General features: G+C 34.5%; 2 pseudogenes; one reads left to right on the top strand and one right to left on the bottom strand.

Annotated features, from left to right (window-relative positions):
* Positions 1-12,306: 12,306 nt before the first annotated feature.
* Positions 12,307-14,172, bottom strand: LOC106622435 (uncharacterized; annotated as a pseudogene).
* A 141-nt stretch (positions 14,173-14,313) lies between these two features.
* On the top strand, positions 14,314-14,911 carry LOC138856182 (NADH-ubiquinone oxidoreductase chain 2-like; annotated as a pseudogene).
* The last annotated feature ends 402 nt before the right edge of the window (positions 14,912-15,313 follow it).

Genomic DNA, 15,313 nt, shown 5'->3' with positions numbered 1-15,313 from the left:
GTGTTATTCAACAGAAATGAGAATTTATAACAACGTTCTCTGACATAATACGTATCTACCAACATAAAGAGAAAAATTAAATACTTTGAATAAAAAATACAAATGCCACTTCACACATGCATGATAATTTTTTGCCATAAAAACGATTTTTATAATGAAAAATTGATAAAATATGATTTTTTTGCACAAATGCTACATTGATAAAATGTGAAAGATTATGCAAAAAATGATATTTTACTATTTTCATAATTTTCTTATTTCAATTGTTACAGAATTAATAATTTATGTATGGACATATGTACATCAATATGTTATATTATTGTATATACAATAATATAATAATATATTATCACTTATCAATAAATACATATGCGCGCACTGCTCTATATGTAAGTATGTATGTACAAATATGCGTATGACATTGCAAAATAAGTAATGCATTTCTTCCGCGCGTTTGCGGAAAACAATATTTTTTTAACACTTCTTAAACGAAGGAAGTTAATTGGCGCCCAACGCGATTGGCATGTGTTAGTGATATCCTTGACAAAAAAAGGGAGAAAAAACAAGTATCCCTAGCTGAAAGGACAATCATAGTGACGCGTGTCGAAACCACAAAATTCACAATCAAGTATCCTCTCGAGAGGAGAAAAGAAAAAACAAAAAAAAAGTACGGCTACGCGAATAAAAGACCCGAAAATCAAAAAGTACGGCTACGCGAGTGCACAAATAAAAAAACACAAAAACCGATTCAAATACAAAAAAAACAAAAAGTCCTAATACTAAAGATTTTTAAAGTTTGAAGAGTAAGAATTGTGGAAAATATTTTCGCGTGAAGTAAGAAATCAATTTATTCTTACTAATAAGGCATAGCACGCTAAGCCGAAGCGTCGCCAACGGAGGACACAATTGATTAAAAACAAAACGACCAACGGATTTATAAACGTCAAGGGACCCCAGTACCACAAGGAAAAAGGACAAACCCAAAACGTGATACTATACAATGGGAAGTTAAAACAGCAATCAACAAACCCTTAGAAAAGGACGAAACGTTGTAAGTTAATACTTTAATATATTATATTTATGATATATTTAATTTATAACAACAAAATTGTATAAAAATCCTAGTAATATAAAATATTTTATTTTACATGTACTCAAATTTATAAAAAAGCATTTTATAAATGAAGGCTCGACCAGCCATATAACAAAATATTTAAAAACCGCGATTCACCACCGCAAGGGGGACCCTCCGGTTTATAACATAAACTCATTTCTGCAATTCTGAACTCCATACCCTCCAGAATAAAAGAGTTTCTTTTCCTAGAAAGGATCAAAAAATTATTGTTAAAAAAAGGAACAGAGGGATTCCACAAATCCAGCCGAAAGTAATAACGGCAAAAATAAAAAATATTAAAAATAGGAAATATATTAAAAACAAGGAACAGGAAGTTTCCAAAAATCGAGCCGAAGGGATAACGGCAAAAAATAAAATATGTATATATATATAAGAAAATAAAATAAAAAATGTATTTCCAAAACTTTGACAAAAATGACAGACGCCTTACCAACTGACTCAGACAAATGTAGGTCTGTTGTCGTTTTGATTGTTTTGATTTTGGTTTTGAGTGTTCATGTTCAATTGGGTGTCCGCTTCAAGCCGCTATCGCCGCACGTTGTACAGTCGCCCTGACAAAGAGCCCGTGGTTGTCTACACTTACGGTAGGTCACGCGAGGGTTGACACAAGTCTGCATGGGATATTGTGTTCAGAGCCAGCCGGACGCTAATGTGGTAGAATATCACTATCATGGGTAGGCATTCTCTCGAGGCAGCCCCTTCGGGGCTGTGGATGCTTATACCGAGGCGGCATCTATTCGCCTCGTCACCGGATATTCGTAGGATGTTTCTGGTCTTTTAAGCCGAACCCTCCTCTCCTGTCGCTTTTGGTCAGGGGCTGCTTATTGGATATTCACAGCTAAAATAAGATTGTAGGCCGTCTACAGTTCGCCAAGCTGTAGCCCTTGGTGGCCTGAGCTCATTGCAAGAGCAACCATAGGAAGTGATCGATCCACATATCAATTGTGATAAGTCACTTGAGGTGGTCAAGTCACTACCAGAATTTAATGGAAAACAAACTAAACTAAAAAATAAACTTTACTAATTAATAAAACGATAATGACTTACGGATCGGATAGTGCCGTAACTAAAGAATTAAACGCAAAAAATAGGCGGGATGCGTTGCGTATATTTATAACAGGTCTAAATGGAAATTTAGCCAATATATTCTTTTCACTACCACCAAGTGATTTGCCAAAGGCGTTGGCAAAAGCAAAAGAATTAGAATCGAATAATATGCGAGCAATTTTCGCATCACAATTCGGGAAAAATCCGAATTATTACAGACAACGTACTAACATCAATAACGGAAATTTCAATAATAATTTACGGTTTCCACAAAACCAACTTCAAAGAGGCTACAACCAAAGGCCCTTACAACAAAACATTCAGGCAAGACCTATCCCAATGGATGTCGATCCAAGTACTCGATTCCAAAATCGACCACATTATAATGTAAATAATACAAGTAATGTACAGAATACATACTACAGATAAATGACCAGCGCACAAATAAGTAATCAATCACCAAATAAAACAGAAAGGATATTAAAGAGGATAATTTTTTAGATCGAAACTAACTCGGCCAAATATTTTTTCTTTCATGACAGGGTGAATGGCCAAAACTTTAAAATACTAGTAGATACGGGAGCAACAGGAAAATCAGGAATTTATAAGAATAAAAACGAATTAAATATGAATAAAAGAGTAAAAACAATTAATGGATTTTCGATAATACATTATTATCATTTAATTATTCTATTTGGTAAAAGACGAATTTTTTACGAAATCGAAAATTTAGAAGAAGACCTTTTAATTGGATACACATTTCTGAAAGAAATTAATGCAGTGATCAACTTGAAAAAGTAAGTTGATAATAAATAATGAAAAGGAAGAAGACATATTTAGCTTAGGAAATGAATCTGAGCAACAAGAGATTAAAGGAAATTTAAAAGATGAAAACAATAAAAGAAATATAATTACTTTGGGAGCAGAAACTCCTAAAGCGCCAGCTGAAGATTTATACCAGCACAATGAATATATTATATTAAAAATAAACAAGTAAGGAAGGGCTAAGTTCGGATGTAACCGAACATTTTATACTCTCGCAAAGTCAATTGGTATACTCGTTTGAGATTTCTTTGTGGATTGACTGATATTTTCGGTAGAAGGTCAACTATAGGCACTGGGGTCCACATATTTAGTACTTAGGGGTTTGAACAGTTTTGGTTCGATTTAGACAATTTTTGGCCGCAAGGTGGCATACTTTAAACGTATTATTCACGCAAAGTTTTACGCCGATATAATCATTTTTACCTGATTTGCATAGTGGAATGTGAAAGAATCAGATGGAATTGAAAATGGTGTTACATGGGAAGTAAGCGTGGTTGTAGTCCGATTTCGCCCATTTTCGCAATATGACATAGAAACATGAAAAGAACGTTATGCACCGAATTTGGTTGAAAGCGGTTGAGCAGATCTCAAGATATGGGTTTTCACCTAAAAGTGGGCTGTGCCACGCCCACTGTCTAATTTTGAACGCGGTTCCTATAAACTCATCTTATACCATCTCAGAGATAAAATTTAATGTCTCTGGCGTGTTTAGTGCTTGATTTATCGCGCTTTTAGTAGTTTTTAACAGTACCGTTATATGGGGAGTGGGCGGAGTTGACACCTGATTTCAACTATTTTCACACCGTCAATAGAAGTGCTAAAAACATTTGCTTCCAGTGAATTTTGTTATTATAGCATTAGCGGTTTAGGAGATATGCACATTAAACCTATTAGAGGCGGGACCACGCCCACTTTTAAAAAAAAATTTTTAACTGCAGATGCCCCTCCCTAATGTGATCCTGTGTACCAAATAAGAGTCTTGTATCTTATTGCGGAGCTTAGTTATGGCAAGTTATTTGTTTTTGATCAATGGCGTTTTGTGGGCGTGGCAGTGGTCCGATTACGCCCATCTGCAATACCAACCGTCTCACGGTACCATGAAACATGTCTACCAAGTTTCATAAAGATATCTCAATTTTTACTCAAGTTAGAGCTTGCACGGACGGACGGACAGACGGACGGACGGACAGACAGTCACCCGGATTTCAACTCGTCTCTTCATCCTGATCATTTATATATATATGACCCTATATCTAACTCGATTAATTTTAGGTGATACAAACAACCGTTAGGTGAACAAAACTATTATACTCTGTAGCAACAGGTTGCGAGAGTATAAAAATATTATGTGGAACAAAAAAGTTCTACAACGCCAGTCGATGTACTTACCGACAATAAAGAAGATTATTTAAACAAAATTACTTTGGAGAAAGAATTATCTGAAGCACCAGCCGAAGAAACTGCCGGCATAAATAAAGAAAAAATTGAATATTTGAGGAAAAAAAAAAAATAAAATAAATGAAATACATTCTTCAATAAACATGAATTTACCGTTTCGAACGGATATTCGTGCGGAAATAAGAACCTCGGTAAATACTCCAATTCGGAGTAGACAGTATCAGTATCCTTTAGCATCAAATGCTTTTGTGAATAAAGAAATCACGACAATAATTGAAAATAACAATAAACAATACCCATATCCTTTTCGCTAGATATGAAATCAAAGACAGAATATATGAGTATGTAATATACTTAAAAAAAATAATAAGGGAGAGAAATAAGCTGAAGCCTAGATACAAGAAAGAAGTAATAAAAGAATATTTAGGGAATAAGGTTACAATTAACTACATAAATAGAATAGTACATAAAGATAATATTAAATCGTGAATATATATTTTCAGAAAATAATACCCTTAATATTTTTAATATTAATTGTTCAAACAATGATGGACATTGTGGACTATACAAGAGAAGATTATGTCTTATTAGAAGACGCAGACGTAGCTTTATATAATGACTATGGCGACATTTTTCACATTACTAATTTAACTTAGTTTAGAGAACTTATAAATTCACACAAAAGTTATAGTAATAAAAAATACAGATATAATAATTTACATGGGAATAATAAAAATGAGGTAGCATATATTAATGATTTAGATACAGAACCTGAAATTGAAATTATCGAAACTTTATTAGAACAAATACAAAATACAAAATAAAGATACAAGATATAAAAGAGGGATAAATGAATTAGGGACACTATGGAAGTGGATAGCAGGGACACCAGATCATAACGATTTAGTGTTAATAAATAATAAGTTAAACGAACTAATTGAAAATAACAATAAACAATATACAACAAACTCGGAAATTTTTAAAATGATCAGTCAATTAACAGAAACAATTAAAAATTTTAATGAAAAGGAAATATCAATTTTTAATAATTGAACTACAAAATATGATTCAGACGATAGCTATGGCAAAAATAGGAATTTTAAACCCTGCAATTTTACATTTAGATGAGAAATATATAATACAAAATGAACACGAACGATTGACTCTAACTGATTTAATGGACATTTTTAACTTTAAGATATTACAAAATAAAGATGTAATTGTTATATATATTAAGTATCCAAAAATTATAAATGATTGCAAATACTATGAAGTAAGAGCAATCACACAAGAAGACGGTAAATTAGTAATTGGCAAAGAAATTGCAAAATGCAAAAAAGATTATATTCATATAAAAAATTGTAAAAAAAGAAATGACAACAGAAAAAAAAGTAAATGTACAAAAATCAAAGAAAACAAGTAAGGAAGGGCTAAGTTCGGATGTAACCGAACATTTTATACTCTCGCAAAGTCAAATGGTATACTCGTTTGAGATTTTTTTGTGGATTGGCTGATATTTTCGGTAGAAGGTCAACTATAGGCACTGGGGTCCACATATTCAGTACTTAGGGACTTGAACAGTTTTGGTTCGAATTAGACAATTTTTGGTCACAAGGTGGCATACTTTAAACGTATTATTCACGCAAAGGTTTACCCCGATATAATCATTGTTGCTTGATATGCATAGTGGAATGTGAAAGAATCAGATGGAATTGAAAATGGTGTTAAATCGGAAATAGGCGTGGTTGTAGTCCGATTTCGCCCATTTTCGCACTATAATATAGAAATATAAAAAGAATGTTATGCACCGAATTTGGTTGATTGGTTAAGCAGATCCCAAGATATGGGTTTTCACCTAAAAGTTGGCTGTGCCACGCCCACTGTCTAATTTTGAACGCGATTCCTATAAAGTCATCTCATACCATCCCAGAGATAAAAGTTAATGTCTCTGGCGTGTTTAGTGCTTGATTTATCGCGCTTTTAGTAGTTTTTAACAGAACCGTTATATGGGGAGTGGGCGGAGTTGAACCCGATTTCAACTATTTTCACACCGTCAATAGAAGTGCTAAAAACATTTGCTTCCAGTGAATTTTGTTATTATAGCATTAGCGGTTTAGGATATATGGACATTAAACCTATTAGAGGCGGGACCACGCCCAAACAATTTCAACTGCAGATGCCCCTCCCTAATGTGATCCTGTGTACCAAATAACAGTCTTGTATCTTATTGCGGAGCTTAGTTACGGCAATTTATTTGTTTTTGATTAATGGCGTTTTGTGGGCGTGGCAGTGGTCCGATTACGCCCATCTGCAATACCAACCGTTTCACGGTACAAAGAAACATGTCTACCAAGTTTCATAAAGATATCTCAATTTTTACTCAAGTTACAGCTTGCACGGACGGACAGACGGACGGACGGACAGACAGTCACCCGGATTTCAACTCGTCTCTTCATCCTGATCATTTATATATATATAACCCTATATCTAACTCGATTAGTTTTAGGTGATACAAACAACCGTTAGGTGAACAAAACTATTATACTCTGTAGCAACAGGTTTCGAGAGTATACTAAAGAAATGAACCTTGAAAACATAAATATTTTAACTGAACGAATGAAAGGTCTTAAACATCATTCATTTTTATTGTACATACTTGTAATATTGTTAATAATGTACATAATTTATAAGATAGTCAAATTTAAGAAATCTTATAAAAATTCTAAAATAAATAGAAATTTAGAATCTCAAAAAATATCATATAACGCTATTTTTGATAAAATAAATAACCTATTGAAAAATAATATTGAATCGGGGACGATTCATCTTAGAGAGCGGGGAGTTAACGGCAGCCTCCACACAGTAGCTTTACGCTCATTATAAACAAAACTGTATCTTTGCACTTAGCAATAATATAGCTTCTTAATAAGCATCTTTGCTTATTTAAGCAATCTATATTCTTTTCATTAAAGCTAAGACCACTGCTTCTTAATAAGTATCTTTGCTTATTTAAGCGACCAATATTCTTTTCATTAAGCTAAGCCCACCTATACAATGTAAACAATAAAACTAATTACTGAATAAGCGAATATTGTAACTGACACTTATTGTAAGAATTAAGCAAATAAGAAAATTGTATAAATAAGAGTAAATTGAAATAAAAAGATTCAGTTAACCATCAGGATCCCTCAAACCATCATATTTGATTTCTTCCGCGCGTTTGTGGAAAACAATATTTTTTTAACACTTCATAAACGAAGGAAGTTAATTTGCATGCTCATATATAAACATACATATAATATTTACGATGATTTGTGGGCAAAGCTGTTAGAGCGGTAAGGGAGGCGGTGACAATCGGCGAGCGTTCGTTTATTTTTCGGCACATCTCGGATTTTCTACCAACAACACAATGTTGTGACGCTTTGTCGTCGCGTCAGTCCTTCGATAGATTGACTCTTTGACATAAAAGCAAAAAAGGTGAGCTTCGATCATTGGTTGACCGTGTCAACGGTGATTTCACATGAAGTAATAAGTGTTCATATCTACATATGTACATATGTTGTTTGTAGACAAATTTACAAATATTTTTCTTTCATATTCAACTGTCGACGGCAAAACACAATTCTGTACTTTTATGACTCCATAATGGTGTCAAGTACATGAATTATTTTAAGAAATATATCAAAATACCTTATTAGTAATAATTTAAAAGTATTTTAATATATATCTCATAATGAAGTAAAAATGAATTAACATAAAATAATTTAAAAAATAATAAATATAAGTTCAATAAAAGGGAATATATAATATTTCAAATGGCATATCAATATTCCCAGTTTGGCATACATATTATATTCTCTTGAATATTCGCCGGTTGGTTATGTTAAGAGAGCGTATGTGTACAGATTCACCGCTGTTATAAAAGCGAAAAATTTTATTTGTTTCTCCTGCGTGTGAGGTGAACTCCTTGATAAATTTCACAAATGTTCGCTGTCGAACCTGCACCTTCTCGTTCTTCTAAATTCTCTGCTCTGATTTCACCCCAAAAAAATTGTAAGCGGATTTTACCAGAATTTTACCCCTGCGGGGTAATTTTACCGCAAAATAGCAGAATTGAGCATTTTGAATGTTAAATTATAAAAATAATTCTAAATTTAATGTTAAAAAAATGTTTCTTTTTAATCAATGAATTACAATTATTTTGTTTTATTGTTTAGAAAATTTTATTTTATTTTATATAATTATTTATTCCTCCATGCTCAGCCACGCATATGCCACACCTAATTAGAAAATTATTGCTCGCTGAAGGGTTGAAGTCGGGATTGCCTTAATTATCTATTTAATGGACTGCTTCAGTTCAGTCAGATTTCTGGGTTTGATTTTGTACACCTCTTGCTTGACATAACCCGATAAGAAAAGACCAAGCGGTTGCTAATATTCTTATATATATATATATATGTATAATTATGTGTGCATGTAAACAAATATGAAAGTACGTATTATATTTGTCAATTTGTCTACATGCAACATATGTATGTAAATATGTACACTCATTGTTCATAGCAAATCAGAACCATACACACTTTTACAAACATACATCGCATATGGGCAAGTGCAAAATCAACCCCTATTCATATACAACGTGGCTTAAATGGAAACAAAGTCCACAAGTCATGTGCATATATACGGGCAGATGTGTGTACAAAAAATTCGAATATTTAAATACATATGTACGTACTTACGTACATTCTTTGACAAATACAGTCAATCCCGGTTAAGTGCCAAAACTAAAGATGCAGATATTTTGTGCTTTGTAGTACATAAGCGATTGAGGTACTTAAGCGAGTGGTACCAAAAGAAATAATTTCTATGTATTATATTTAAAAAAAAACGTGATATGCAGCAAGACACAGGCAGATAAGAGGGATTGAAGGAGTGATACTTAACCGGGCTTTACTGTATACATACATCAGAGGAATATGTATTTCTTTAAAAAGTTTCTTGAATTGTAAACCGATCAATATACTATGTTGTCACTTTTATTCGAAAATATTTAATACTCATATTTGCGTTGTTGTCACTTTTCACTTGAAGTGTAAAAGTCTCATAATTTTATTATTGTGTTTCTTACCATTAAAAAAGTTAATTATTTTTTATTTACTAAGTTGGCGAGGTTCTCTGAATTTATTTATTAGCAATGAGTGATTATCGAAAAAGACTGAGCGGTGTAGAATATCGTAAAGGGAAAGCAGAAAACTCGTCCAAACCAGAAAATTTATTGAATAAAATTCCAAAAATATCTAATTTTATGACAAGATTAGAAAAACTTGTAAGTGAGGATCAGCAAGCATCAGGATCATCGGACGTAAGTATTTTGATACACTTGTAAGTCTTTTTTTTTAAATATAACTCAAAAAAAAGAAAAGAAAAAATAATTTCTCATAAATTAAACTTCTAGAGAATGTTTTGAAATATTAAGAATTGAATTCTTTTTGTCTAATCAGGGAAAATTTTAATTTCAAATATGAATGAATTAATGTCCGTGGCCAAAAGATTTTTTTGTTTTTAGCCGGAATTAGATGACACTTCCGCACAAGATACCAAAGAAATACAATCGAATCCTTCTTTATTGCACGATACAAATACAAGCAAAACGCCGTCAACTTTTCTTTCATCAGAAGATGCAGAAGGAAATCATTCAACAACTGATATGTTTCAATTGAGTGGTGATCCTTCCCTATGGAATTTAAATGATGAAACACGATATTTTATAACTGTAAACGGTTTACACAAAATAATGTAACGGATTTTAAAAAATTCACGAAATGTTTATAATGATAAAACAAGGTTTTGTTCTAATTATTATGGTGATTATTCCAACGTACTTTGAAGAACGGAGAAATTCAACATCGTGAGTGGTTAATTTATTCAGAAAGTAAAGGATCAGTATTTTGTGCTCTATGTTTACTATTTGGTAGGAGTGGTGAAGTAATCGCTTTTACTGGTGAAGGGTTTAGAGATTGGAAAAACTCAAAAGCGCGCATTGAAGCTCATGAAAATTCTGATTTACACAAAACTAACATTAGTCACTTCAAAACTCGAGCTGTCATTCAAGGCCGTGTTGATCAACGTTTAATGATACAGCTCGATGAAGAAATTACTGGAAAAAAGTTTTGTATCGAGTAATTGTGATAATTAAATCCCTCGCAATAAGAGGGCTGCCATGTAGAGGACATTCAGAACGAATTGGAGATCCCCATAATGGAAATTTTTTAGGTTCAGTCGAACTTCTGGCGGAATTTGATCCGTTTTTATCAGAACATTTAAAATTATATGTGCATCTTGACCGTGGAAATACTTCGTATTTATTTAAAACAATCTACGAAGAAATCATATTATTAATTCAAAATAAAGTATGGCAACATATTTCTAAAGAAGTGCAATCTGCTAAGTATTTTGGTGTAATTGTGGATTCCACACCTGATATTGCTCATGTTGATCCACTTACGATAATTATTAGATATGTACGTAACAATGGTAAAATTGTCGAAAGATTTCTGGAATTCATTCCTAATACTGGCCATAAGGCTAAAGATATTGAAGATGCTTTGTTAAAATCTCTTGAGGATAATGGTTTGAATATAATGAATTGTCGTGGTCAGTCTTACGATAATGCAGACAACATGTCAGGTTTATATTCAGGAGTGCAATCACGAATCAAAACAACTAATCCATTAGCTGAATATGTTCCTTGCGCTGGTCATTCCTTAAATTTAGTGGGAACTTGTGCAGCTAAACCTGTTACCGAAGCAGTTGATTTTTTTTCTACTTTGCAAGAACTGTATAATTTTTTTACCGTTTCGACACATCGTTGAGAGATTTTAAGACAGCATACAAGTTTAAAACTTAAAAGCCTTTCTCAAACTCGTTGGTCTGCTCGACATGATGCATGCTACACATTAGAAAAAGAGTGGCCTCGAATAATTGTTGCACTGAACTTTATTGGTGAAAACAAAGATGAGAAACCAACTACGCGAGCTGAAGCTAAGGGACTGTAGCAAAAATTACAACATCTAGAAACAGCAATTCTAGTCATTGTTTTCAATGCGATTTTGGATCGCTTTAATGCTGCGAGTAAGAAGCTCCAGGATTCTCAAGTTGATTTATGATCTGTGATAAAAATATATAGTTCTTTGGCATTATTTCTACAAGATATGAGAGATAAACGATTTTCTGACTATAAAAAATAAGCCAAAGGACTATCTGGAGTTCAAGATTATTATCCCTATGACACCCGTCGTAAAAAAACCCGAAATTTTCAGGCTGATGAGTCACGGGAGAATGAAAGAACAGCTTTATCTGGAGAAGAAAATTTCCGAACCAACGTTTATTATCCAATTTTAGATACTTTAAGTGTACAATTGACAGGACGTAAAAGGGCTAATCAGACAGGACCTAGGGCGGCAAAAAGCTTAATTCGCCACTGATAGCCTCATCTGTATTACTATTTGCTATCCTAATAAGATACCTAAACGACCACCCAATTACACAAGATAATGCCGCCTAGCGAATTTATTCAATTATTTTAAAATAATTAATTAAATAAAATTAAAAATATGACTAATTCAGAGCAAATCCAACATTGTAATTGCATAAGAATATTGCTAAATTAATGTTTCTCCATAAATACAAATTTTTTTCTATATCTAATAGTGTACATTTGTGTGTGATGGTGGTGTTGTAATTGCTTAGTACAGAGCTTTTTTTGCATATAAACTCAATTTATACGCGTAAATATCAATTTGAATATTTATAAATCAAAAAAATTATACTCAACGCATTCTACAAACAAATATTTACAAGCATGCTTTCACTATAATATTTTTAGTTAGTGACGTAACTCTAAAACAAGTAAACAGCGCCGCCTAAGGCTACTTCTTATAGGAAACATAATTTTACATTCAGCTATATTCGGTTGTGCTCCTTCGGCGGTGGATGCTTGAAGATCTCTTCGAGCTGTGATATTAAACCGATCACACGATAGTTCTCCTCCAGCATCGCGAACTCTTCCAAGGGTTTCAACAGTTTCAGCGCCTCGGTATAATTAGTCACGTGTCCCAAACTCCTCCTCGTCGCGGTCGCGCTCCGACCAATGTCCAGGACTATGTTCCGGTAGCTCGACAATTTTTACGCTAATAGATTCGATCTTTTGTATTTTCAGGGGTTGGTGTGTGAAGCTCGCTTCCCTGCTCGGACGTCTGCGACGTAAGCTTGTTGCTTTGTTACTTCCGGGATGTGTGTGTTATTGAGTGTCAATGCTGCCGGCGACGCAGCTCTTGGTAACGGTGCGAGTGGTGGCACAAATTCACTTAAGCTCACGACTCTCAAAGCGGGCAGCTGAGCGCCATGCGTAGGTGTGACTTACGCCGCGCGTTGGGTTTACCCGGCTTGTATGGTCACTGGCGTGACAGGTGGTGTTGGTGTTCTGCGGCGTTTATTAGTTTCAACCGCTGTTGTAGTTGTTGTTGTCGGCGATGGTGTCGGTGACACAAGCTAATTTATGTTTGGTTTAACATCCTCCTCAGATCTATAATTTCTTCTTTGATTTTCGTTGTTGACGTAGTGGTTGTTGTAGTTGGTTTAGCGCATGTTGTTGTGATTTGCGCGCCTGATGGTTTGCTAGCCTCATCGCTGCGTCACAAGTTGAAGGTGTGTATTTGCACTAGTGGAGTTGTTGTTGTTATAGCGGTTGTGGCAGTCGTTTGCTGCGCGGTTTCTTTCGGCGCCAGCGTTATCGTGCTGGGCGCCTGTTTCTTATTCTCCTGCGCTTGCTTCAGCATTGTCGGATATACGACCGTTATGTACTGTGTCAACCACTCTTTATCCGGATAGAAATTGTCGATTTTCAGCATCTCTTTCAATTCGAAAGCGACTTTGCGCAACGAATTCTCATTCAAACGCATCTTGTGGTGATGTCTGGCGCGCTGCCAATACTCGAAGAGCGTTTTCTTGAGGAAATTGATCTTGCGCAAGCGCCGCTGTTTCATCGCCTGCAAAGCGGCTTCATTCTCGCCCGAGATGGCGATGCGCGTGGCGGTGCGTTATAAATCCTACTCTCTATCCTTCATTGCGCTTGGGCTGGACGCAATAAGTCATGATATCCTTGAGATCTAGCGAAGTGGGCGGTGTGCGTGTGATCGTTATTTGGCGATTTGACAGCGAAAAATTATAGGTTGCTTTGAAGTGATTGATCCACGCCTAGTTCGGCATGAAATTATCGATTTTTATAATATCGCGAAACTCGATAGCTTTCATGCGCAACAACTCTTCCGTTATGTGCGCCTTCGTGTGAAATTGTGCACGCTGTATGTACTCGTAGACACTCGCCAAGAAAGCGTATTTTACGCGAACGTACCTCAAGGCGATTGGAATCGTTTTGCGTTTCAACGCTTCGTGTGGCCATATAGAATTCCATTATAGCATCACGATTGGCTATTATATTTTTGATTTGTCCCAACTGCAATTGAACATTTTCGCCACTTTCGTGTACATGGGCCGAGAATCGATGGCGTCTATGGCGGCGACGCGCTCCTGTTCCAGCACGGTTTGATCGATGTCGATGTAGTCTTTGGCACTCTTTTTCTTGCTGATCTCCGGTATCGACTTATTCCGTAATGAAATTGTGTCCTTAGCTATGTTCGACGGCTGAAACTGAAATGATTAATGGCAAAGCCTGTTTTAGCGTAAAACAAAAAACGTTCAAACATTCCCCGATTTGAAAAAAAAAAAAGCACACGTAAACAGCAACAACAAAGATAATGTTAACTAAACACAAAAAACCAGAACACTTAAGAGCTCAGTGTCGTTAACCGAACCAACCGGTCCGCGATTCGCTGGCTCTACGGTGACTTGCACCTTTCCATTTATGATTTCCTAATGTAATAGAAGGAAGTATTGAATAAATGCATAAATGCGCTCACTTTAATAACGTGGCAAAAAATTGTCCCCCTTATATTAATTTCTTATATCACACAAAGCAATTTTATTATCTTCGTAATTATTACTTCAACTATTGTTGGCTCATTAGCGGGTCTTAACCAGACCTCCTTACAAAAATTAATAGCTATTTCATCAATTAGTCATTTAGGGTGAATACTAGCAGCCATACAAGCAAATCAATCAATATGACTTATTTACTTCTCCTTTTACACATTCTTATCTTTCAGTTTAACTTTTATATTCAATAGCTTCAAAATATTTCATATTAACCAATTGTTTAATTCATTTTCAACTCTAAAATTCATTTTATTTTTTAATTTATTATCTTTAGGAGGGCTTCCACCTTTTATTGGATCTTTACCTAAATGACTAGTTATTCAATTATTAGTGTTAAAAAATCAATATGTCTTAATAACAATTATAACGGTAATAACATTAATTACATTATTTTTTTATCTACGATTATGTTTCTCAGCCTTTATGCTTAATTACTACGAAAACAATTGATCTATTATATAAAAATTAATAATATCTCTTTCAAAACCATACTAACTCTATCTTTCACTCCTATTCTCCACTTTCAGTTTAATCCTAGTGTATATAATTTATTTATTCTTATAAATTTTATAGCAAGGCTTTTGTTTTTTTTTTGTTTTTTTTTAGGCCGTAAGGAGGGTTTAAAATGCCTTCGCACTATATAGGGATCGTCATCCTACGTGAGTGGAGTACCCACTAAAACACTCCCCCCTTCTATCATGGATTTTTTCCTTGCCCCGGAACCGCTTTCGCCTTACTTCAGAGCAAGGTTTCAAAGATGGACCCATAGCGGGTCAGTTTCTACTCTCCCTGCGTCCAGGGATGCCAACTGGTTTGTAGCCAGCATCAGGCTGACTATCTTCTATTGAGTGG

Source organism: Bactrocera oleae, chromosome 2 (assembly GCF_042242935.1).
Source record: "Bactrocera oleae isolate idBacOlea1 chromosome 2, idBacOlea1, whole genome shotgun sequence".
Taxonomy (NCBI): domain Eukaryota; kingdom Metazoa; phylum Arthropoda; class Insecta; order Diptera; family Tephritidae; genus Bactrocera; species Bactrocera oleae.
Note: the sequence above shows the minus strand (reverse complement) of the source record. Positions and strands in the feature narration are given on the sequence as shown.